This window comes from Monodon monoceros, unplaced genomic scaffold, assembly GCF_005190385.1.
Source record: "Monodon monoceros isolate NGI ecotype Baffin Bay Population unplaced genomic scaffold, NGI_Narwhal_1 Super_Scaffold_4, whole genome shotgun sequence".
NCBI lineage: Eukaryota > Metazoa > Chordata > Mammalia > Artiodactyla > Monodontidae > Monodon > Monodon monoceros.
Genome location: NW_021703781.1, coordinates 38,204,928 through 38,228,284, shown reverse-complemented (window position 1 = coordinate 38,228,284; position 23,357 = coordinate 38,204,928). Strand labels below are relative to the sequence as shown.

Here is a 23,357-nt window from a genome sequence, read left to right as displayed (position 1 = left end):
AAACTTCCCTAACATGGGAAAGGAACTAGCCACCCAAGTTCAGGAAGCGCAGAGAGTCCCATACAGGAAAAACCCAAGGAGAAACATGCCGCGACACATAGTAATCAAATTGGCAAAAATTAAAGACAAAGAAAAATTATTGAAAGCAGCAAGGGAAAAATGATAAATAACATACGAGGGAACTCCCATAAGGTTAAAAGCTGATTACTCAGCAGAAACTCTACAAGCCAGAAGAGTGTGGCATGATATACTTAAAGTGATGAAAGGGAAGAACCGACAACCAAGATTACCTGGCAAGGATGTCATTCAGATTCGATGGAGAAATCAAAAGCTTTACAGACAAGCAAACGCTAAGAGAATTCAGCACCACCAAACCAGCTCTACAACAAATGCTAAAGGAACTTCTCTAAGTGGGGAACACAAGAGAAGAAAAGGACCTACAAAAACAAACCCAAAACAATTAAGAAAATGGCCATAGGAACATACATATTGATAATTATCTTAAACGTGAATGGATTAAATGCTCCAACCAAAAGACACAGGCTTGCTGAATGGATACAAAAACAAGACCCATATATATGCTGGCTACAAGAGACCCACTTCAGACCTAGGGATACATACAGACTGAAAGTGAGGGGATGGAAAAAGATATTCTATGCAAATAAATAATCAAAAGAAAGTTGGAGTAGCAATACTCATATCTGAAAAAATAGACTTTAAAATAAAGAATGTTACAAGAGACAAGGAAGGACACTACATAATGATCAAGGGATCAATCCAAGACGAAGATAGAACAATTATAGATATATGTGCACACAACATAGGAGCACCTCAATACATAAGGCAAATGCTAACAGCTATAAAGGAGGAAATCGACAGGAACACAATAATAGTGGGGAACTTTAACACCTCACTTACACCAATGGACAGATCATCCAAAATGAAAATAAATAAGGAAACAGAAACTTTAAATGACACAATAGACCAGATAGATTTAATTGATATTTATAGGACATTCCATCCAAAAACAGCAGATTACACTTTCTTCTCAAGTGCACACGGGACATTCTCCAGGATAGATCACATCTTGGGTCACAAATCAAGCCTCAGAAATTTAAGAAAATTGAAATCATATCAAGCATCTTTTCTGACCACAGCACTATGAGATCAGAAATCAGTTACAGGGAAAAAAACGTAAAAAACACAAACACATGGAGGCTAAACAATACGTTACTAAATAACCAAGAGATCACTGAAGAAATCAAAGAGGAAATCAAAAAATACCTACAGACAAATGACAATGAAACACGTTGATCCAAAACCTATGGGATGGAGCAAAAGCAGTTCTAAGAAAGAGTTTATAGCTATAAAAACCTACCTCAAGAAACAAGAAACATCTCAAATAAACAATCTAACCTTACACCTAAAGGAACTAGAGAAAGAAGAAGAAACATAACCCAAAGTTAGCAGAAGGAAATAAATCATAAAGATCAGAGCAGAAATAAATGAAGTAGAAACAAAGAAAACAATGGCAAAGATCAATAAAACTAAAAGCTGGTTCTTTGAGAAGATAAGCAAAATTGATAAACTGTTAGCCAGAGTTATCAAGAAAAAGAGGGAGAGCACTCAAATCAATTAAAGTAGAAATGAAAAAGGAGAAGTTACAACAGACACCGCAGAAATACAAAGCATCCTAAGAGACTACTACAAGCAACTCTATGCCAATAAAATGGACAACCTGGAAGAAATGGACAAATTCTTAGAAAGGTGTAACGTTCCAAGACTGAAGCAGGAAGAAACACAAAATATGAACAGACCAATCACAAGTAACGAAATTGAAACTGTGATTAAAAATCTTCTGACAAACAAAAGTCCAGGACCAGAAGGCTTCACAGGTGAATTCTATCAAACATTTAGAGAAGAGCTAACACCCATCCTTCTCAAACTCTTCCAAAAAATTGCAGAGGAAGGAACACCCCCAAACTCATTCTATGAGGCCACCATCACCCTGATACCAAAACGAGACAAAGATACTACAAAAAAAGAAAATTACAGACCAATATCACTGATGAATATAGATGCAAAAATCCTCAACAAAATACTAGCAAACAGAATCCAACAACACATTAAAATGATCATACACCATGATCAAGTTGGATTTATCCCAGGGATGCAAGGATTCTTCAGTATACACAAATCAATCAGTGTGATACACCATATTAACAAATTGAAGAATGAAAACCATATGATCATCTCAATAGATGCAGAAAAAGCTTTTGATAGAATCCAACACCCATTTACGATAAAAACTCTCCAGAAAGTGGTCATAGAGGGAACCTACCTCAACATAATAAAGGCCATATACAACAAACACACAGCAAACATCATCCTCAATGGTGAAAAACTGAAAGCATTTCGCCTAAGATCATGAACAAGACAAGTATGTCCACTCTCACCACTATTATTCAACATAGTTTTGGAAGTCTTAGCCACGACAATCAGAGAAGAAAAAGAAATAAAAGGAATACAAATTGGAAAAGAAGAAGTAAAACTGTCACTGTTTGCAGATGACATGATACTATACATAGAGAATCCTAAAGATGCCACCAGAAAACTACCAGAGCTAATCAATGAATTTGGCAATGTTGCAGGATACAAAATTAATGCACAGAAATCTCTTGCATTCCTATACACTAATGATGAAAAATCTGAAAGAGAAATTAAGGAAACACTCCCATTTACCATTTCAACAAAAAGAATAAAATTCCTAGGAATAAACCTACCTTGGGAGACAAAAGACCTCTATGCAGAAACCTATAAGACATTGATGAAAGAAATTCAAGATGATACCAACAGATGGAGAGATATACCATGTTCTTGGATTGGAAGAATCAATATTGTGAAAATGACTATACTACCCAAAGCAATCTACAGATTCAGTGCAATCCCTATCAAATTACCAATGACATTTTTTACATTGGTAAAGATACAAACATACAAATTAAAATTTGTATGGAAACACAAAAGACCCCGAATAGCCAAAGCAGTCTTGAGGAAAAAATACGGAGCTGGAGGAATCATACTCCCTGACTTCAGACTGTGCTATAAAGCTACAGTAATGAAGACAGTATGGTAGTGGCAGAAAAACAGAAACATAGACCAATGGAACAAGATAGAAAGCCCAGAGATAAACCCACACAGCTATGGTCAACTAATGTATGACAAAGGAGGCAAGGATATACAATGGAGAAAAGACAGTCTCTTCAATAAGTGGTGCTGGGAAAACTGGAAAACTACATGTAAAAGAAGGAAATTAGAACACTCCCTAACACCATACAGAAAAATAAACTCAAAATGGATTAAAGACCTAAATGTAAGACAGGACACTTTAAAACTCTTAGAGGAAAACCTAGGAAGAGCACTCTTTGAGATAAATCACAGCAAGATCTTTTCTGACCCACCTTCTAGAGTAATGGAAATAAAAACAAAAATAAACAAATGGGACCTAATGAAACGTAAGAGCTTTTGCACTATAAACAAGATGAAAAGACAACCCTCAGAATGGGAGAAAATATTTGCAAATGAATCAATGGACGAAGGATTAATCTCCAAAATATATAAACAGCTCATGCAGCTCAATATTAAAAAAACAAACAACCCAATCCAAAAATGGGCAGAAGACCTAAATAGACATTTCTCCAAAGAAGACATACACATGGCCAAGAAGCACATGAAAAGCTGCTCAACAACACTAATTATTAGAGAAATGCAAATGAAAACTGCAGTGAGGTATCACCTCACACCAGTTAGAATGGGCATCATCAGAAAATCTACAAACAACAAATGCTGGAGAGGGTGTGGAGAAAAGGGAACCCTCTTGCACTGTTGGTGGGAATGTAAACTGATACAGCCACTATGGAGAACAGTATGGAGGTTCCTTAAAAAGCTAAAAATAGAATTACCATATGATCCAGCAGTCCCATTACTGGGCATATACCCAGAGAAAAGTACAATTCAAAAAGACACATGTACCCTAATGTTCATTGCAGCACTATTTACAATAGCCAGGTCATGGAAGCAACCTAAATGCCCATTGTCAGACAGATGAATGGATAAAGAAGATCTGGTACATATATACAATGGAATATTACTCAGCTATAGAAAGGAATGAAATTGGGTCATTTGTTGAGACATGGGTGAATCTAGAGACTGTCATAGAGAGTGAAGTAAGTCAGAAAGAGAAAAACAAGTATCATATATTAACACATATATGTGGAACCTAGAAAAGTGGTATGGATGAACCGGTTTGTAGGGCAGAAATTGAGATGCAGATGTAGAGCACAAACGTATGGACACCAAGGGGGGAAAGCGGCGGGTGGTGCGGGTGGTGGTGTGATGAATTGGGAGATTGGGATTGACATGTATACACTGATGTGTATAAAATTCATGACTAATAACCTGCTGTATAAAAAAATAATTAAAATAAAATTCAAAAATTAAAAAAAATTCTCCATTTCAACGAAAATTTCCCTCCTGTGTCATTTTGTTTGTATATTTGTGCTGTCTTTTTTTCTTGCTAGTGTTTCTCTACTTTGTAGATTTTTCCCCCCAAAGCAATAGCTTTTTGATATATTTATTAGTTTTATTGCTTTTTAATTTTCTAACTCAATATCTGATCTTTATCCTTATTAATGTATGTGTTCTTCTGTATTATATTAGTTTTCTTTCCTATTTTTTATTGATATAGATATTTAATACTGTGACTTTTTTTCCCTGCAAGCACAGCTTAACTGTTCTAGTCTCCAGCCTGTGTCTGCATGTTTCTCCTTTCATCTTCTATACTTGGCAAACGTGCTGTGTTGTCAGGTGCATAAATATTAATAACATATCTTCATTATGAAATTATAGCCTTTAGCATTAAAAAGTGTTTTTCTTTGTCCCATTTATTGCTTTTTGTCTAGAATCCTACTTTGATATCAAGATATGCCCAGGATGAATTTTCTCATCCTTTAAGTTTTATCTTTTCTGAATCTCTTTTCTTACTTGTCTCTGTCTAGAGCACAGAGTTGGATTTTGCTTTGTAAGTCAACTTGATAAAACTTTGTTTTTTACAAATGAGCTTAGCTCTTTCTTTTTGACACAAATAACATGTTCATTCTCAGTTTGACCATGCTATGTTTTACTTATTCTTTTATTTGGTATTGGCTTTAGTATTCAGGAAGATTTGTGTGTATTCTAGTAATTACCTCTATGCTAATTAATGATTTATATAAAAATCCTACTTATCTTTTTCTTTAGATACTATCTGTTGGTGTCCTATTTTGAACAATGTGGAAATTATGGAAACCACTTCTCCTCCTTCCATTTTCCTAAGCTTTGAATTTTAGGCACTAGTTTTATCTTATTGTTAATCTCTGTACTCTTCAATTTACTTAAGCTTCGTCTACTTGACTTGTCAGCCTCAAGTGACATCCTTTTACTCTCAGCTAACATTAACAGGCAATCAGTGATCTTATTCTACTTTACAATGACTCTGTTATCTCCTCATCTATTCTTTGATGAAGAGTGTGTTCAAATATTTTGCTCCTTTTCTTTTAAAACTGAGTTTTTGTTTCCTTATTATTGAGTTTGCAGAGTTCTTGATACAAGTTCATTTAAAAAACTGGGATTTGCAAATATTTAACCTTTTCATTCTCTTAACAGTGTCTTTTAAAGAGCAGTTCTTAATTTTGATGGGGTCAAAGTAATCAGTTTTTTTCCTTTGGTAAGAAATCTTTGTCTAACCCAAAGTCACAAAGATGTTCTCCTATATTTTCTTCTAGAAGTTTTATGATCCATTTTGAGTTAACTTTTGCATATGGTGCAAAGAATGGGTCAGACTTACTTTTTGCATCTGGTTATCTAATTGTTTCAGTCTTATTTGCTAAATTAACCGTCTTTTATCCATTGTATTGTCTGTGCCGTTTGGTTGAAAATCAGTTGTCTATCTATATACATTGGTCAACTTTTGGTCTCTCTATTCTGTTACACTGACCTCTTTTTGTATCTTTATACCAATATCATACTGTCTTGATTATTATAACTTTACAATGAGTTATGAATCAGGCCCTTTGTTTTCAAAGTTGTTTTGGATACTGTATGTCCTTTGTATTTCCATATGAATTTTACAGTGACCTTGCCAATTTCTCCAAATAAGCTGACTAGGATTTTGATTTGGATGAGGTGCTGTATCTATAGATCAATTTGGGAATAACTAGCATCTTAACAATATTGAATCTTCATGTACCTGTTATATTTCCCCATTTATTTACATCTTCTGTAATCTTCTTCAACAGTGTTCTGTTGTTTTCAGTGTATGTCTTGCATTTTTCTCATCTATTCCTATTTCATAATTTTATGCTATTGTAAATGGTTTTGTTTTTAAATATAAATTTCTGCTTTTCCATTGCTAGTATATAGAAATATAATTGACTTTCTATACTGATCTTGTATTTATAAACTCTCTTATTAGTTCTAGGAATTTTTTTTGTAGATCCATAGGAATTTCTGGGTATATGATCATATGATCATGTTTTCTATGAATAAGGTCCGTTTTATTCTTTATTTGAGATCTGGATGACTTTTTTTTTTTCTCTTCCTTGACTTATTGCACTGGCTAGAATCTCCCATACAGTGTTGAATAGAAGTGGTGAGAGCAGAAATCCTTGGCTTGTTCCCAATCTTGGGGGAAAGCACTTAGTCTTTCACTAATAAGTATGATGTTGACTATAGATTTTTTTTTGCAATAGACGCCCTTGATCACATTGAGGAAGTTCCCTTGTATTCCTAGTTCACTGAGAGTTTTTTGTCAGGAATGGCTGTTGAATTTTTTCAAATGTTTTTCTGTGACTACTGAATGTTCATAGAGTTTTTCTAATTATATTGACTGATTTTTTAATGTTAAATCAGCTTTGAATTCCTGGGATAAGCCCCACTAGGCTATGAAATGTTATTCTTTATATTTATTTGGTATGTTTTAAAAACGAAGTTTTCCATCTGTGCTCATGAGGGATATTGAATTGTACTTTTAGTGTAATGCATACCTTGTTTTGGAATGAGAGTAATACTGGCTTCATTGAATGAATGGGGAAGAATTCTGTATTATTAAATTACCTGGAAAAATTTGTGTAGCATTAGTATTATTTCTTCCTTAATTGTTTGATAGAATTTACCAGTAATAGATTTCAACAGTCTTCTGGACTTGGAGTTTTATTTCTGGGAAAGTTTTAACTACAAATTCAATTTCTTTATAGATATAGGGTTTTGTTTTTTTCAGGTTATCTATTTTTTCTTGAGTTAGTTGTGGTAGTATGTATGTTTCAAGGAAATGTTCCATTTCATTGAAGTTACCAAATTTATTGGCATAAAATTGCTCATAATATCCCCTATTATTTCTTTAATATCTGTAAAATTTGTAATGATTCCACCTCTCTCATTCCAGATATTTGAGAATTTTTTATTTTCTACTTTTTTTCTTTAGTAGTCTGTCTAGAAGTTTATAAATTTCATTGCTCTTCTCAAAAAATTTTTTGTTTCATTACATTTTCTTCATTGTTTTTCTGTTTTCTATTTTATTATTTTTTGTTATCTTTATTATTCCCTTGATATTGCTTACTTTGTGTTTAATTTGTTCTTCTTTTTCTAATTCCTAAAGATGAAGGCTCAGATAATTGGTTAGAAACTCTCCTTCTTTTCAAATATAGGCATTTACTGCTATAAATTACCCGCATATACTGCTTTAGTGGCATTCCAGAAGTTGTGATATATTATGTTTTCATTTTCATTCAGTTTGAAATACTTTCTAATTCTCTTTTAGTTTCTTTTTCATCCAATTGGTTATTTAGAAAGCATCTTATTTAATTTCTAAATATTTGAGAATTTTCCAGAGATTTTTCTGTTCTTGACTTCTAATTTAATTCCATCACGGTCAGAGAATGTATTCGATGTAACTTGAATCCTTTAAAATTTATTAAAATATTTAATCCATTAAATTAATTTAAATATATTAAATTTATTTTATAGTCTAGAATATGCTCTTTCATGATGATTATTTCATGTGAACTTGAAAAGAGTGTGTATTCTGCTGTCATTGGGTGGGTTAGTAATGTCAATTTTAGATTTCACATATAAATGATATTGTATGATATTTGTCTTTCTCTAACTTACTTCACTTTGATTTCTTTTCCCTTTTATTTTATTTTATTTTTTGGTACGCGGGCCTCTCACTGTTGTGGCCTCTCCCGTTGCGGAGCACAGGCTCCGGACGTGCAGGCTCAGCGGCCATGGCTCACGGGCCCAGCCGCTCTGCAGCATGTGGGATCTTCCCAGACCGGGGCACGAACCCGTGTCCCCTGCATCGGCAGGCGGACTCTCAACCACTGCGCCACCAGGGAAGCCCCTCTTTTCCCTTTTAAGTGACTTGATAGTTTTGTCTGGATAACAAAATGATTCTTCTAAATTTAATACTCCTTTTTCAGTTTTAACTACTGTTTTCAGATTAGCCTCTCTTGCTTTCTGTTGTACATTTTTTGTTCATTGATTATAAGTGTTATCAGAAGTCTCATAATCTTATGCAGGTCATGGGGTTGTAAATGGTCTGTTCCTACCTACGTGTGATTTGGAATCATGAAGATATGTTGGTATCTCAATATTTTGGTAGATATTGCCTGTGGGCTTTGGTTTTGCAATCCTAGTTGCTCTATTTATGAGAGGGGCCTCTTAGAAGATTCACAACCTATGCAGTTGTCATCATGGCTGTTTTCTCAGAATCCTCCTAATATGTTTTGAAAATCTTGGATGTATTTGTTTGTGTTTTTGTTTGCTTGTTTTTTTGCTTTTGTTTTTGGTCTTTGGTTTTCATCCCTTATAGGGTACCAGGGCCTTCCTCTCGTTTTCCTAACTTGAGTCCTACAGCTGCTGATCTCCTGCGGTCCTGTTCACCCACATCCCTTATTCAGGTTCATAGAGGATTCCCAATCACCAAGTGTTATTGAAGAGGTTATTCATGGATTTATTTCCTCACTCTTATGTTTGGTCTGTTTAGTTTTAAGGAGGTTGGAAGATTAAAAAAAACGCTGCTTGGCCTCTGTGGTTAGTTATGTCATTGGAAGCTCATGGCTTTAAAAAAAAATTTACCTAAGTGTTATTCCACAAACATTACTATGTCATTATGCAACTTCCTCTTTTATACTTGAATTGTTTTTGAAATCTATCCATGTTAATACATACATACAAATCTGTATATATAACTTCTTTAATTGCTGTGTGATATTTTCCCATTTTATCAATATACCACATTTACCAATTTTCCTGTTCATTTGCATTTCAGCTATTTCAAGTTTTTCACTATAACAAAAAAGACTGCAACAGAAATTCTGATAGATTTCTCTTTGAAATCATGTCTGAGAGTTGCTATAGAATTTATTTATAAAAGATTATCTCTACTCTTTTAAAATTTAAATAACACGAAAGAGTTTTGTAAATGAAATATGGTATACAAATGTTAGGTACTTTAAGTATCTTAAATTCCGGCCTTTTCCAATCTTTTACAAAGCTGTCGTATGTTTTGATATTCACTATTTTGGATAGGAAAGACCTGTTTTATTTTTTTAAAAATTAAAGGTTATTAAAGTAACCATCTCATTTCCCTTTGCAAGTTCCTTGAATCTGCTACCTTTCCCTTTAATGGCTCAACAGACACGTAAAGAAACACACACACACACACAACAGAGAGACTTGTGTGAAAATCCCTGTGTTAGTAGATTTCTGTGGTGGTTACCCTTGTAGTTTGTTCTAAATAAAATAGTCTAAAAAGAAAGAGGAGGGGTATATTGGATTCCTTTACAGGGGTTTCCATTCTCTATCCATGTCCTGGGGGTTTCTGCTAGGATCCAAGCAGTTCCATCCAGGCTACTTAGCCTGAATTGAAACAAAGTTTCTTAGTTGCATAATATTTCATTAACAAATAACTGAGCCTGATTCTTTGGCCTGGAGGCCTGTGCTTTTCATTTGGGTCAATTAATTTAGGAAACTTAAGTTCAAGTCCTTGAATTTCCTGTGTATTCTTTTGTGGAGGAAAGCAGTGATCCTCCTGTTTTTAGATGTAGTCCAGAGAGTGTGACTGCCCAAAACCAGAGCAGGTAAAATTTCAGTTTTTACCCAAGTCACTGTTTAATAAGTACATATATTTGTCCATTTGTTTGACAGAACTTTGTGGAGCACCTGCTGTGTGACAGGCTTGATAGGAGCTAAGGATACAAAGGTGATGATGATGATGATGGTGATGGTGTCGATGACACTGATTACAGGGGCGGTGTGTATAGGTGTATTTCCGTAATGGCTGGAGGGTATTTTTCCATTGTATGAAAACACTGCATTTAATTTGTCAATTTCCCTATTCATTCACATTTAGATTGTTTCATAATGTGTATTAATTATTCTAGTGATTTTCGTGTATTAACTGCTTTCATCCTCACAATAACCCTATGAGATCGGCAATTTTGTTATTGACCAGATTTTACAGATGAGGAAATGAAGACACAGAGAGTTGAAGTAATTTTCTTTTAAGGGCTAATAAATGGTGAACCTGGGATTCCATCCTAGGCAGCCTGGTTCCAAAGACCAAAAATTCTGCTCCTTCTACCTGCTTCATAAGTATTCACTGTCCTAAGGATTCACAGGCTAATAGCTTGTCATGTAAATAAACAAATTATAGTAAAAAGTAGTAAGCAATAAAGGAACATTTAAAGTACAGATGTGGCATAGAGGAAAGGGGACCAGCTGGCCTTTGGGAGGTAGGAGGAAGTCTGTCAGGGAAGATTTACTGTCTTGAAGGACACATAACCCAAGACCAATCAGTGTAGATTCTTTGAGGAGGGCATTTGCACACATCCAGGCACAAACACCATGAGGTCCTGAATGACAGGGTGGTTCAGTGGACAGGGCTGCTCCCTGGAGTGCGTCCACTGGGGGTCAGAAGCTCAGGCGCTCCACTTCTGAGTCTTAGTGGCCTTTGGCAAGTCACTTTGCTCTCCCTACGTGGTTGTCACTGAACAACCTCACATGGTTGGTCTTAGTCTCAATGGGAATAATTAACCAGAGGTTCTTTGTAAATGGCAAAGTGCTAGGTGACTGTAAAGGGCTTCAGCATTCCTTAAAAGAGAAAATAAAGCCCCTCATGTCTCATGGGGAAAATGTGAATGGTGATTTTATTTCATTGTTCTACTGACTGCCAGATAAAACTGGATTAATCTCTAAGATCCAGCCATGAGCTCCTCAGGAAAAGTGTCAAGTACCATGTTTCACCAGGAATTCTGAGCTGTGCGGTGTTGACCCAGTAGGCTGGAGACCTGGCAGTAGGCTGAGGATGTGCTTCTCCAAGCCAGTTTGCAGTTGTCTTCTCTCTCTCCCCAGGCAGAAGCAACCATTTCTGTATAATAGTTAGAATTGATCTGCTAGTAACACAGTCACCATAATGGTCCAAACCACCAGAATGACTGCTGGTTAACTCTGAATGGAAAGAAGGACTTCCGCTAAAATCGTTTTCAGAGACTGTGGGAAGTATAGGTGAGCTGAGGGTTTGTCCTGGGAGGATTTGGCAGATTAGCTCTTTCGTTATAAAGGGTTTCATCTGTGATTCAGTCTGTAATTCCAAGAACTCTCGTTTCTTAGACCTGACAAGTTCTTCCACCAATGACTATGGAGACAAAAATTGAGATGATTACACAGATTTCTCTAGGTCCTGAGTCCCTCCAATTTCTCTAGCTCCCTCTTGAGAGAGCCATTCATTCAGATCATGGAGAATTAACATTCAGGGGGTCCATCCAGTTCTACTCTGCTGAATGAGCTGGCCAGCGGAATCCTCCTTGGATGACGTATGATGATGTTGGCGGGGAAGGTCTCTTCCCGTCCAGCTCCGTGTCATTCTAGGGAATGAACATTGGCCCCTGGGTTCTCCTGGGGCAGGAGAGGTTTTCCTCTTTGGAGTCAATCTCTGGGTGAGACCACAGTGAGGAAGCTACCAGGCCTGAAGGTCTAGATGTCAGTGTGTCCCTGTGCTTGTTGGTGAGCTCTCTTTCATGCTGGGCTGAGTGAAAGATGTGGCAATGTTATGCACCGAGGAGAAGCAATGACACTTCTTTGAATAATGATGCTCCACCAAGGTAGTGGTGACCTTCGTGACCCAGCGTGGTTCCCAACCTTAGCAGGCCACTGCTGTCCTGGTCCTTCCCACCTGACCACACAGTGTGTACCTAGGCGTGGAGATAGCACAGCTCTGTTTCCTTCTGAAGCTTCTAGTCAAAGTATTGCTCCCACAGCTCATTTTTGTCTGCCTTGTTCTGACTGCTGTGAAACTGCTGTAGATGTACACAGTCCCTCTCAGGAAGCTTCACAGGGATGACCACCTTGGAAGACCTGCTGCCTTTAACTCAGGGAGTCCGGGATTTCATCTGACAAAAGCTTTACAGCTTTTTACAGCTTTACGACATCCCAGATTTTGGTGGTCTGAGCTCCCCGTTTGCTTTCTGGCAATTTCCACCTAATTGACCCTATGGCTGGTTTAAGCTACCCTCTTAGAATTTCTATATCTTTGTCCAAGTTATTTTAGCATATTTTGTTGTTCCAAATTATGTATTTTGAAATTGGTTTTACATTGAATGACTAATTTATTTAATGGAAATCAATGATTATAAGCCCTCAATTCTTCGCGTCCACCTTAACTGAAGTCATAGTTGAAGGCTAAAGCCACACATTTCAATAGTACGTAACAAGGTGCCTTGAGAGGAAGAACAGTTATTGACACACGTGCATTTGAGAGCACACAACACTGGGACAAGTCTCAGTTACCCTTTGTTTATATTCTTCTCATGTTATGGTCCTCCGGTGACCCCACTCACGATCACAGCCAACGTTGCACTTTGCCCTCATCTGCTACTCCTCTTTCCCTTACTCTGTCCAGCACACATGCTGTTCCTTGCTGTTCCTTACTCCAGGCCCTTGCTGCCTCACACCTTCACGCCAGTGTTCCTTTGGCCTGAACGCTTCCCCTCAGGTGTCCACGGGGTGGCGGCCTCACCACCTTGGGTCTTTGTCCAGAAGTCACCATCTCAGGGTTTTGTCCTTCATCGCTATGTAAAAATGCAACAGCTTCCCAGAACCAAGTATCCCTTATGCTGCTCTATTTTTATCTATTGTCCTTACCACCATTGGACATGTTCTCTATTTTGTTTATTGTATATTTTTTCCCAACCAGAATGTCCTTAAGAGGACAAGATTTTTATCTCGTTTGTTATATCTCCAGTTCCTAAGTGAGTATTTGGTGTGAACTAATGTGGTGTGAACTATCTTTTAGTGAGTGGATGGACATTATATCCTCTTATTCAATTAAGCATTTCATTTGAAGGCATTCTTCCTTTCATGACATCTCTTGAAGTAAAAATTAAATGGCTCTAACAGGATAACTTAAAAACAACACAAAAATTTCATTTTCTACAGATATATTTTCAAACTGATTTCTGCTTTTATATTTTGAAAAACATTTTTTTTCTGGCAATAAAAGTAATATATTGTGAGAAGTTAAAAAACGTACGACCAATTTAAATTACTAATAATCCCACAGAGTTAACCACTGTTAGCATTTTGATGTACTTCCTTCCAGACTTTTACATAAGCATGTACATGTGCACACACACTTCTTTTATGAATACATAATTTTATGTATTTTTATATATGTATTTAAGTTGAGACTATACTATGTTTAATTTTATCATGTACTGTGCCAGGAGCATCCTATGTATCATTGTTTATCTGAAACATTTATGTTCAGAGGTATCTTAATATTGTATCATATACGCTATCATATAAATTTGTTTAATTAGTCTGGTATTGTGGACATTAATAGTTTTTCATTTTCATTTGAATGAAAATTTCATTCCTTTCATCTATTTTGGTTTATTGGTTTTCAACAGCTCTTTTCTCTGTTCTAATTCTCTTGGTTTATTTTGCTCGTATAGTTTACCTATAATCTTCTTCAGCATTTAGTCTTTTTTAAAAAATAAATTATTTCCCTATTTTTTCTGAAGCTTTTTTTTTTTCTGAAGCCTTTTTTTAAGTTGACTTTTTTTTTTTCCTTTGGCCAAGCCATGCAGCATGCAGGACCTTAGTTCCCCAACCAGGGATCAAACTGTGCTCGCTGCAGTGGAAGCATGGAATCCTAACCACTGGACTGCCAGGGAATTCCCCAGCATTTAGCCTTTTGTCCTAGTGATTTTTAAAATGCCATTTTCTCTCCTCTAAGTAGTTTAGTGTCATGGCCTGTTTGCCTTTAATTCCCTTAGCTTTATCTGTGTCTTCAACCTTCTTTGTATTTTCTAAATTATTTCCTTTTTACACAGTATATTTTACAGGGTTTTTACTGTGGTCATTTGGGCAATGGCAGTACGAATTATTGCGTGCAGCCACTTCCTCCCTTCATGGCTCATAGTCTCATCCTGGCTCTCTCAGAAACCCCTTCCTTTAAAGAATGTTCTCAGGACTTGATGGCTTTCCCTTGTGGCTGGCTGAGTCACAGTGGCCTCTGGAATCACCTTCTGGCCACGTTTTCCTGAGGAGCAGCACATCCTGGATTCTAGAGCCTTTTACATGCACAGCCCCTGCTGTGGGGGATGCGGGAATGTCGCCCTCTTACCCAGCTTGATGTGAGGGGCCAAGTGAATGAAGGCAGACTGTCCTTGGGAAGCTGCTCTGTGGAGCACTTGTAGCCAGAACGCTGGCAACATTTCTTCCTCAACCTCTGTCTCTATCACTTTTATTTTAAGCTTTCTCCTGATTTCCTTTTGGGGCAGGATAAGAATTTTAAGTCCCCTCTGTCCCCTGATCAGGTCCAAGGAAGAGCTGGCTGGAGCTAGGGTTATCTCCGAAGACCTCAGTGCCAGACATCTGAGATCTTCATGCATGAAACAGACCTGTGTTAAAGAAGAGGCCTGTTTCTTAAAAGTGTGGAGAGATGGCTGTTGATGGGATGCTCTCTGTCTGCATTTCAAGGGGTACCTGAGGATACGAGGGCCCCTGAGGGTTGTCCACAGTTGTAGCTCCCTGTATTGCATGAGTGCTCTTCCCATTGGCTTCTCTTGTCTGCTCTCTGAGCCAAAAGCTTGGATCTCTGGCTGAATCCCCCACCGCTCAACTTGATGGCCTTCAGGGCCGTCCACGTGACTCTTCACTTGGGGCCAGTTCACACGGTAGGCACCTCCCTGTAGGTGCACTGGAAACCCTGTTATGCAACGATGCTCAGAAATTCAGTCGGTCGGTTACTCTTTCCCAGATGAATTGACCTGAAAGACTTCCTGTCACAGGGACACACAGAGTGCAAGTGAAGGCTGGGGCCTCCCATGGCCTGCAGATCCAGAGGGAACAGAGCCTGTCCCTCCCAAAGACTAATTTTGCTTCTCAGTGTTCACATCACTGTGCATATTACAGTTGTCTGATTAGATAAACTCTCCAAGATAAAGGGCCTGATATATTGGCAAGAGACTTGGATTTTGGAAAACACATTTCCTCAAATTTGAAGTTTTAAACTCTCTTTTCTCTCCAGCTTTGTGGAAGAAAATACCTTTGGCAAAGGTCAGATGGGCTGGCACCTGTGTCTGCTTAGCCTCAGGGAGAACTGGCTCGTGCAGTAAGAACCTGCTTCTTTCAGATCTGATTTGGAAATCTCATTGATTGTATGGTCTGCAGTCAAACCTAATTCCTTCTGGCCAGTGTGCATTCTATTCATTTGGCTGTTTGGTCCCATTGCAATCCTACTTTAATTGTGATTCTTTATGCCATGAGCTGGGTGGTTATCTGAGAAGACCTATCAAGCATGGGCTGGCAGGGTCTGCCTGGAGCCTGTGGGCCACCCCTCTAGGTGATGGACAGTCGTCGTTGGGGGTGAGGTTGATTTCAAGGACTTGCTACAGTTTCTAAGTGAAATTTATTGCCATAACACCATTCTCATTCATTTGATCTCTGATGATGTGCTTTCTTGAGCAGGAGGAAAGGGTCAGAGTGTTTCATTGTGTGCCAGGAACTGCCTTTATCCTTGGGCACCCCCAGAGAGTTCTGGCTTGTTGGACCAGACAGAGCAGTTGCACACATGCCAGGGCTCCAGACACTCAAATCCCACCTGCCTTTTGTTTTGTAAATAGCAAATCCACATGAGATTGTATGATGAAGAAGAAAAGTGCCTCTTCCATGCTGTTAAATAGCCTTGAAGTGCATTTACAACTTGAAGAGTGAGAAATTCTCCACCAGCTGGGGACTAAGGCCAAATGGCTTTCTCGCCTTCAGGCTGATCTGTGGCAGGACTAGGCGTGCATTGCAGATCTCACACCTCTGACAATCCCAGCCATATGGGATGAGGGCCATTCAGGTGGATATTTAATTTCTAGATTGTATATAGTACAGCCACCCTATGAAATCTTATGGCAACTATTTAAAAGCATGCTTTTGGAGATATTTTAAGACATGGGAAGGTGTTTATGGTGCAATACTAAGTTTAAAAAAAAGGTAGATCTAAAACTTCTTATTCAGTATGATCTCAGTTTTGTTATTTGTATATATGTCCACGCCAAAATGTTATAGTAGATAATTTGAGTGACTCCATTATAGGTACTTTCCAATATTTTTCAAATGTGTACAATGTGTGTGAATTATTTTTATAATGAAAAAGACATGCTATTAAAATAGCATAAGATTTTTAAAAACTTTTATTGTGGACATATAATAATATAATGAATCCCCATCCATGGACCATGATTCAGCTTCAAAAATTACCAACTATTGGCTAATGTTGTTTCATCGATACCCTCATCTACTCACTCTGCCCACATTATTTTTTAGTTAAGAGACTTTTTATTTGTTAGAGAAGTTTAAGGTTCACAAAAAAGTAAGCAGATGATATGCAGCATTCCCACCTCTCCTTCCTCACCCAGTTTCTCCCATTATTAACATCTCACATTAGTGTGGTACATTTGTTACAATTGATGAACCAATACTGAGACATTATTATTAACTAAAGTCTATAGCTTATATTAGGGTTCACTCTTTGTGTTGTACAGTTCTATGAGCATAAGCTTTTTATTCCACAATTTATAGAGTCGATTATCCCCAAGACCATAAATCTCTGGACCAAATCTACCATTTGAAGTATCTAAACTGCCTTCTAAATCTTTAGTCCAGGAACCAGTGAAGTGATAAAAAAGCCCTTGGAGCTAACTGAAAATTGTAGAGTTGAGAAAACAGCAGACCATATTAAAAATCACCAATCCTGGTACATAAAAGCACCCGTAGTACAAGTCGTCTTTGCCCATAGTGTGGGCGGGGCTGTGGGCTGGGGATGAGCCTGTGTCCTGCCCTGGCCGTTGTGGGCCTGGAGGAGACAAAACTCCCTCTTCCGGCAGCAGTAACTAATTGAAGCAACATTGTTGAGGCGGCAGGAGTGGGAAGGAGAGCGTAGAACTTTCCACAAGCATGACTGCCATCAGAACCTACAAGGGAATTAAAAAAATAAAAAAAGTAATGCTTCTGGCAGCCTAATTAAGTGGAGGATTTCTCAGCAGTGGAGTGGGGGTGGGGCATGTGCCAATCAGAACCTCACTGCTGCCCTGCAGCTCTTTCCAGACACCTGCTAGATGCTCATTAGTCAAATCCTCCCACTGGGATCCAGGTGGGGGTGGAGAAGACCTTACATGAAGACCTAAGGAGCTGACCTAAGAATCCCGGGCAGAAGTGGGCAGGAGTCTGAGCCCAGGACTGGATGGGAGGGGCAGCAGCTTGGGAGCCTGGTGCTGCAGGGCCTGAGATCACCTCTCCTCTCACGGTCCCTGTGTGGTCGGCTGTGCAGGCCATGGAGCAGTCATGTGTCTGAGCTGCAGTTAGTCCTTAAGGCCTTACTAGGAGGCCATCCATAAGTGACCTGAATGTTGTTCATTTCCAGCCTGAGACAGAGCAATTCTGCCAGCCCAGTTCAAGGAAGACATTGCCTTCCTTTCTTTAGAAATGGCCCTGGCTCAGAAACCCAGATCATGATTAGCCCTGTCATGTCCTGCATGGGAATCACTCTGTGTTGACCAGAGAACTGCTCGCCTCATCATTTACTGACCCCTTTCTTCCACCCAATTCTCTCATAAACCTTCTCTTTCTAGATCAATTCAAGGGAACAGCTTCCACCAACTGCAGATCAGAAAGTGGGGGACAGTAGGTAGTAGCACTTGGTTTTCCTAATTCTTCTCTTGCCTTCCACCCCTACATGGGTGACCAGTCTGGTCTCCATGTAGTAACTATAGATGTTCTTTTAAAGTGTAAGTCGGATCATGCTGCTACTCTGTTTGAACACCTACATGGTTTTTTCATCTCAGGGTAAAAGACTTTCCTCCCAATTCACTCCACTCCTGACCCTGATGGCCTTGATCTTTCTCAGTACATCAGGTGAGCTCCTGCCTCAGGGCCTTTGCATTTACTGTGCCCTCCTTCTGGGATGTTTTTCCTCCAAGTGTGTGCATGCTCTGCTGTGCCCACTGTCAGCTTGAACAAGGATGAGTGCTGTGTGTCATTTACAAGTCTGAGGACCTTAATTTCTGGAATACTGGTAACACAAGAAAAAGTTTTGGCTTAAACTGGAGAAGTTGCATCTGTCTGCCCTTATGAAGTCTCTTAAGAATACTTAGTGGTGATTCAACAAGGGGAAAGTGAACTGATCTTCGCTCCCTTAAGTGATCCACCAAAGAGAGGAAGGGAAGCCAGAATTTTGAGGAACAAAGTCACATGTTGGAAAGGTTCCCATTCACATATTCATTCAATAAACACAACTGAGCACTGACTGTTTGAATCAATGGGTTAGGAAGTGGGAATACATTACACAGAACCAAAGTCCTTCCCTCAACAAGCTTATGGTCTAGTTGAGGGAACAGATGTTAGTTAAGTCGTCATACAAATAATTATAAAATCATAACTGTGATAAGTGCAGTGAAGGTGAGATGGACAGTTCTAGATTTGTCCGTTAGGGAGGTCAGGGAAGTCTTCCCAAGGAAAGGGATATTTCATGTGGGAAATGACAGATGAATTGAGAGTTGTCAAATAGGGCTATAATAATTCTGGCTTGCATTGCTTGATGGATTGTAGTAAAATCCAGTGAAACACCAGAAGACAGGAAGATGAGGTGTGGGTAGGGTGTGAAAATAATAAGTTCTGTTTGGGACCTTAGTTTGAGGTACATTTGAGACATTTAACAGCCAATATCATGTGGACAATTGGATATTACTGGATACATTAAAGAGAATGTACAGACAAAATGTGGAAATCTGGCTCAGGTTATCTGGCACGCCATGTGGTAACAGGCCTTGGGTGCACACCGTTCATCTGATGAAAGAGTGTAGATGGAGAAGAAGAGGGGCCTACAGGTAGCCTTGAGGAGCTCCAAGATTCCAAGTTTAAGAAGAGGAGGATGAATGTGCCAAGAAAGCAGAGAAGTTTCCAGATCTTTAGAAGAAAAGCAGAAGAATGTGGTATGAGTGAAGCTGAGGGGGAATTCTCTGTACTATTGTTGCAATACTTTTGTAAGCCTTAAATTATTTCAAAATATATAGTGAAAAATCATTTTGTTAGAGCTTATTAAGATGGAGAAGGGACCACCTCACTATCTTGGACAACTGCCCCCCATCCATAAGGACCTTCCTTAATGGGGGTCAAATCTTGCCACATCCTCTTCAATGAGCCAGTTTAACTCTTCGAAGCCTATGTGTTCCTCTTCAAGTATCTATAGATTATCATCACATCCAAACTGCTAACATTCTAAAAAGGTCGATCATGTTCAAAAAAGGTAGATCATCTAATTTTTAACCCTTTATATTTAAAGAAATGGTACTGGCTTGTTAAATGTACATACACTACATTTTAATGTACTCCCACCTATTTATTAAACAAACAAAATGTTTAATTGAGAGCACAAGACAAATAGCTATCAGTTTGTGCGTCAGGATAGGCTAGGTTTTATGGTAACAGACCAGTCCCAAATCCTAGTGACTTAAAAGACCAAAGCTTTACTTACTGCCCAAGTACCACATCTAGTGCAGGTTGTCAGAGAGCTCTGCTCACAGTGACCACTCTGACGGTACTCCTTCTCGATTCGACCCTTACCTCCGAGGTCCTTGCGGCAGGGAGAGAGGCCTTAGAGTTAAGTACTGCAGCTCAGTGCTTTGGCCTGGGTGCTAAACATGTCACTTCTGCTCAGACTTCCTGAGCTGCAAGTAGGCATGTGGCTGTGCCTGGCTTCAAGGGAGTGTGGGTGTATCCTTCCTGTGCACCCAAAGTGGAGGAAAGCGATAGTAACTTGTACCATGCAATTTCAGTTTCTACCACAGAAACGTTAAAAACCCTGACATTGTGGCAGAAATGGCCAATTGCTTACCCAATATTTCTATTCTCCTCTGCTTCCTTACTAGTAGAACCTTGGTATGTCAATTCCTACTGAAAAGTATTCAACTCTACAGATGCCCCGATAGCTCTGGGTGGACGTATGACCCAATTTTGGCTGTTTAAATAGAAACAAGTGGAGCTTAAAGCAAAAGAAAAGATTTTCTTGATTATCAGACAAGGCTGTCTTGTGCCTTTGGCTCTCTGCCCTTCACCACCCATCATCCATCATCCTTCTTCCATCTTGCAATATGGCCAGAGTGCCTAGGAGTGCAGTAGCCACCCTGTAGCTGATACAGAAACCTCATGCTAATGTTAGTGGGTCAGGACTACTGATGGGGCCTGTATCCTTGTAACACTGTGATCCTCCATACCAGCTGTGGGCTGCTTCCCCCACATCACTTGTTACTTCAGACAAATAAGCCAGCACTGTTGGGTTTCTGTTATTTGCAGACAAACTCAATCCTACATGATGCAAAGAAACTGTTTTTATTAGTATGTACCATAAATGACTTATTTATATAGTATCATGATTCTGAGCATTTGGAAAATATTTACAAAAATTGTTGAAATGTCCTCATTTCCCTTCAGGTAGCTAAATGGTATGTAATTTTCTATAATTAATTTAGAACAATTTTTCTACTATAACACTGAGGGAAAATTAAATATTATCAAAGGCCTACATATAAGATCCACTTTGGGAACGTCCCTGGTGGTCCCGTGGATAGGACTGCATGCTCCCAATGCAGGGACCCAGGTTTGATTCTTGGTCAGGGAACTATATCCCGCATGCCGCAACTAAGAGTCCGTATGCTGCAGTGAAGATCACGTGTACTGCAACTAAGACCCGGCGCAGCCAAAATGAATGAATGAATGAATAAATAAAAGAATAAATATTATAAAAAAGATCCACTTTGGAGAATGATGAATTTTTGGTTTTTTTAATAAATTTTAAAATTTATTTTTATTTTTGTCTGCGTTGGGTCTTCATTGCTGCGCATGGGCTTTCTCTAGTTGCTGTGAGCAGGGGCTACTCTTCGCTGCAGTGCGTGGGCTTCCCATTGTGATGGCTTCTCTTGTTGTGGAGCATGGGCTCTAGGCACGTGGGCTTCAGTAGTTGTGGCACGTGGGCTTAGTAGTTGTGGCTCACAGGCTCTAGAGCACAGGCTCAGTAGTTGTGGTGCACGGGCTTAATTGCTGCGCAGCATGTGGGATCTTCCCGGACCAGGGCTCGAACCCTTGTTCCCTGCATTGGCAGGCAGATTCTTAACCACTGTGCCACCAGGGAAGTCCCCCAACTTCGTTTTTATTTTAACATTTTTATTGGAGTATAATTGCTTTACAATGGTGTGTTAGTTTCTGCTTTATAACAAAGTGGATCAGCTATACATATACATATATCCCCATATCTCTTTCTTCTTGAGTCTCCCTCCCTCCCACCCTCCTAGCTGGTCACAAAGCACTGAGCTGATCTCCCTGTGATATGCGACTGCTTCCCACTAGCTATCTATTTTACATTTGGTAGTGTATATATGTCCATGCCACTCTCTCACTTTGTCCCAGCTTACCCTTCCCCCTCCCCATATCCTCAAGTCCATTTTCTAGTAGGTCTGTGTCTTTATTCCCATCTTGTCCCTAGGTTCTTCATTACCATTTTTTTTTTTTTTTTAGATTCCACATATATGTGTTAGCATACAGTATTTGTTTTTCTCTTTCTGACTTCACTCTATATGACAGACTCTAGGTCCATCCACCTCACTACAAATAACTCAATTTCGTTTCCTTTTATGGCCAGTAATATTCCATTGTATATATGTGCCACATCTTCTTTATCCGTTCATCTGTCAATGGACACTTAGGTTGCTTCCATATCCTGGCTATTGTAAATAGAGCTGCAGTGAACATTGTGGTACATGACTCTTTTTGAATTATGGTTTTCTCAGGGTATATGCCCAGTAGTGGGTTTGCTGGGTTGTATGGTAGTTCTATTTTTAGTTTTTTAAGGAACTTCCATACTGTTCTCCATAGTGGCTGTATCAATTTACATTCCCACCAACAGTGCAGGAGGGTTCCCTTTTCTCCACACCCTCTCCAGCATTTATTGTTTGTAGATTTTTTGATGATGGCCATTCTGACCAGTGTGAGATGATATCGCATTGTAGTTTTGATTTGCATTTCTCTAATGATTAATGATATTGAGTGTTCTTTCATGTGTTTGTGGGCAATCTGTATATCTTCTTTGGAGAAATGTCTATTTAGGTCTTCTGCTCATTTTTGGATTGGGTTGTTTGTTTTTTTTGATATTGAGCTGCATGAGCTGCTTGTAAATTTTGGAGATTAATCCTTTGTCAGTTGCTTCATTTGCAAATATTTTCTCCCATTCTGAGGGTTGTCTTTTGGTCTTGTTTATGGTTTCCTTTGCTATGCAAAAGCTTTAAAGTTTCATTAGGTCCCATTTGTTTATTTTTGTTTTTATTTCCATTTCTTTAGGAGCTGGGTCAAAAAGGATCTTGCTGTGATTTATGTCATAGAGTGTTCTGCCTGTTTTCCTCTAAGAGTTTGATAGTGTCTGGCCTTACATTTAGGTCTTTAATCCATTTTGAGTTTATTTTTGTGTGTGGTGTTAGGGAATGTTCTGATCTCATCCTTTTACACGTAGCTCTCCAGTTTTCCCAGCACCACTTATTGAAGAAGCTGTCTTTTCTCCATTGTATATTCTTGCCTCCTTTATCAAAGATAAGGTGACCATATGTGCGTGGGTTTATCTCTGGGCTTTCTATCCTGTTCCATTGATCTATATTTCTGTTTTTTGTGCCAGTACCATACTGTCTTGATGACTGTAGCTTTGTAGTATAGTCTGAAGTCCA

General features: G+C 38.7%; 1 long non-coding RNA gene across 1 annotated transcript in view; it reads left to right on the top strand.

Annotated features, from left to right (window-relative positions):
* Positions 1–23,357, top strand: part of LOC114908438 — a 120,545-nt gene that overhangs the window by 15,795 nt on the left and 81,393 nt on the right. The gene's annotated exons all lie outside the window — the stretch shown is intronic.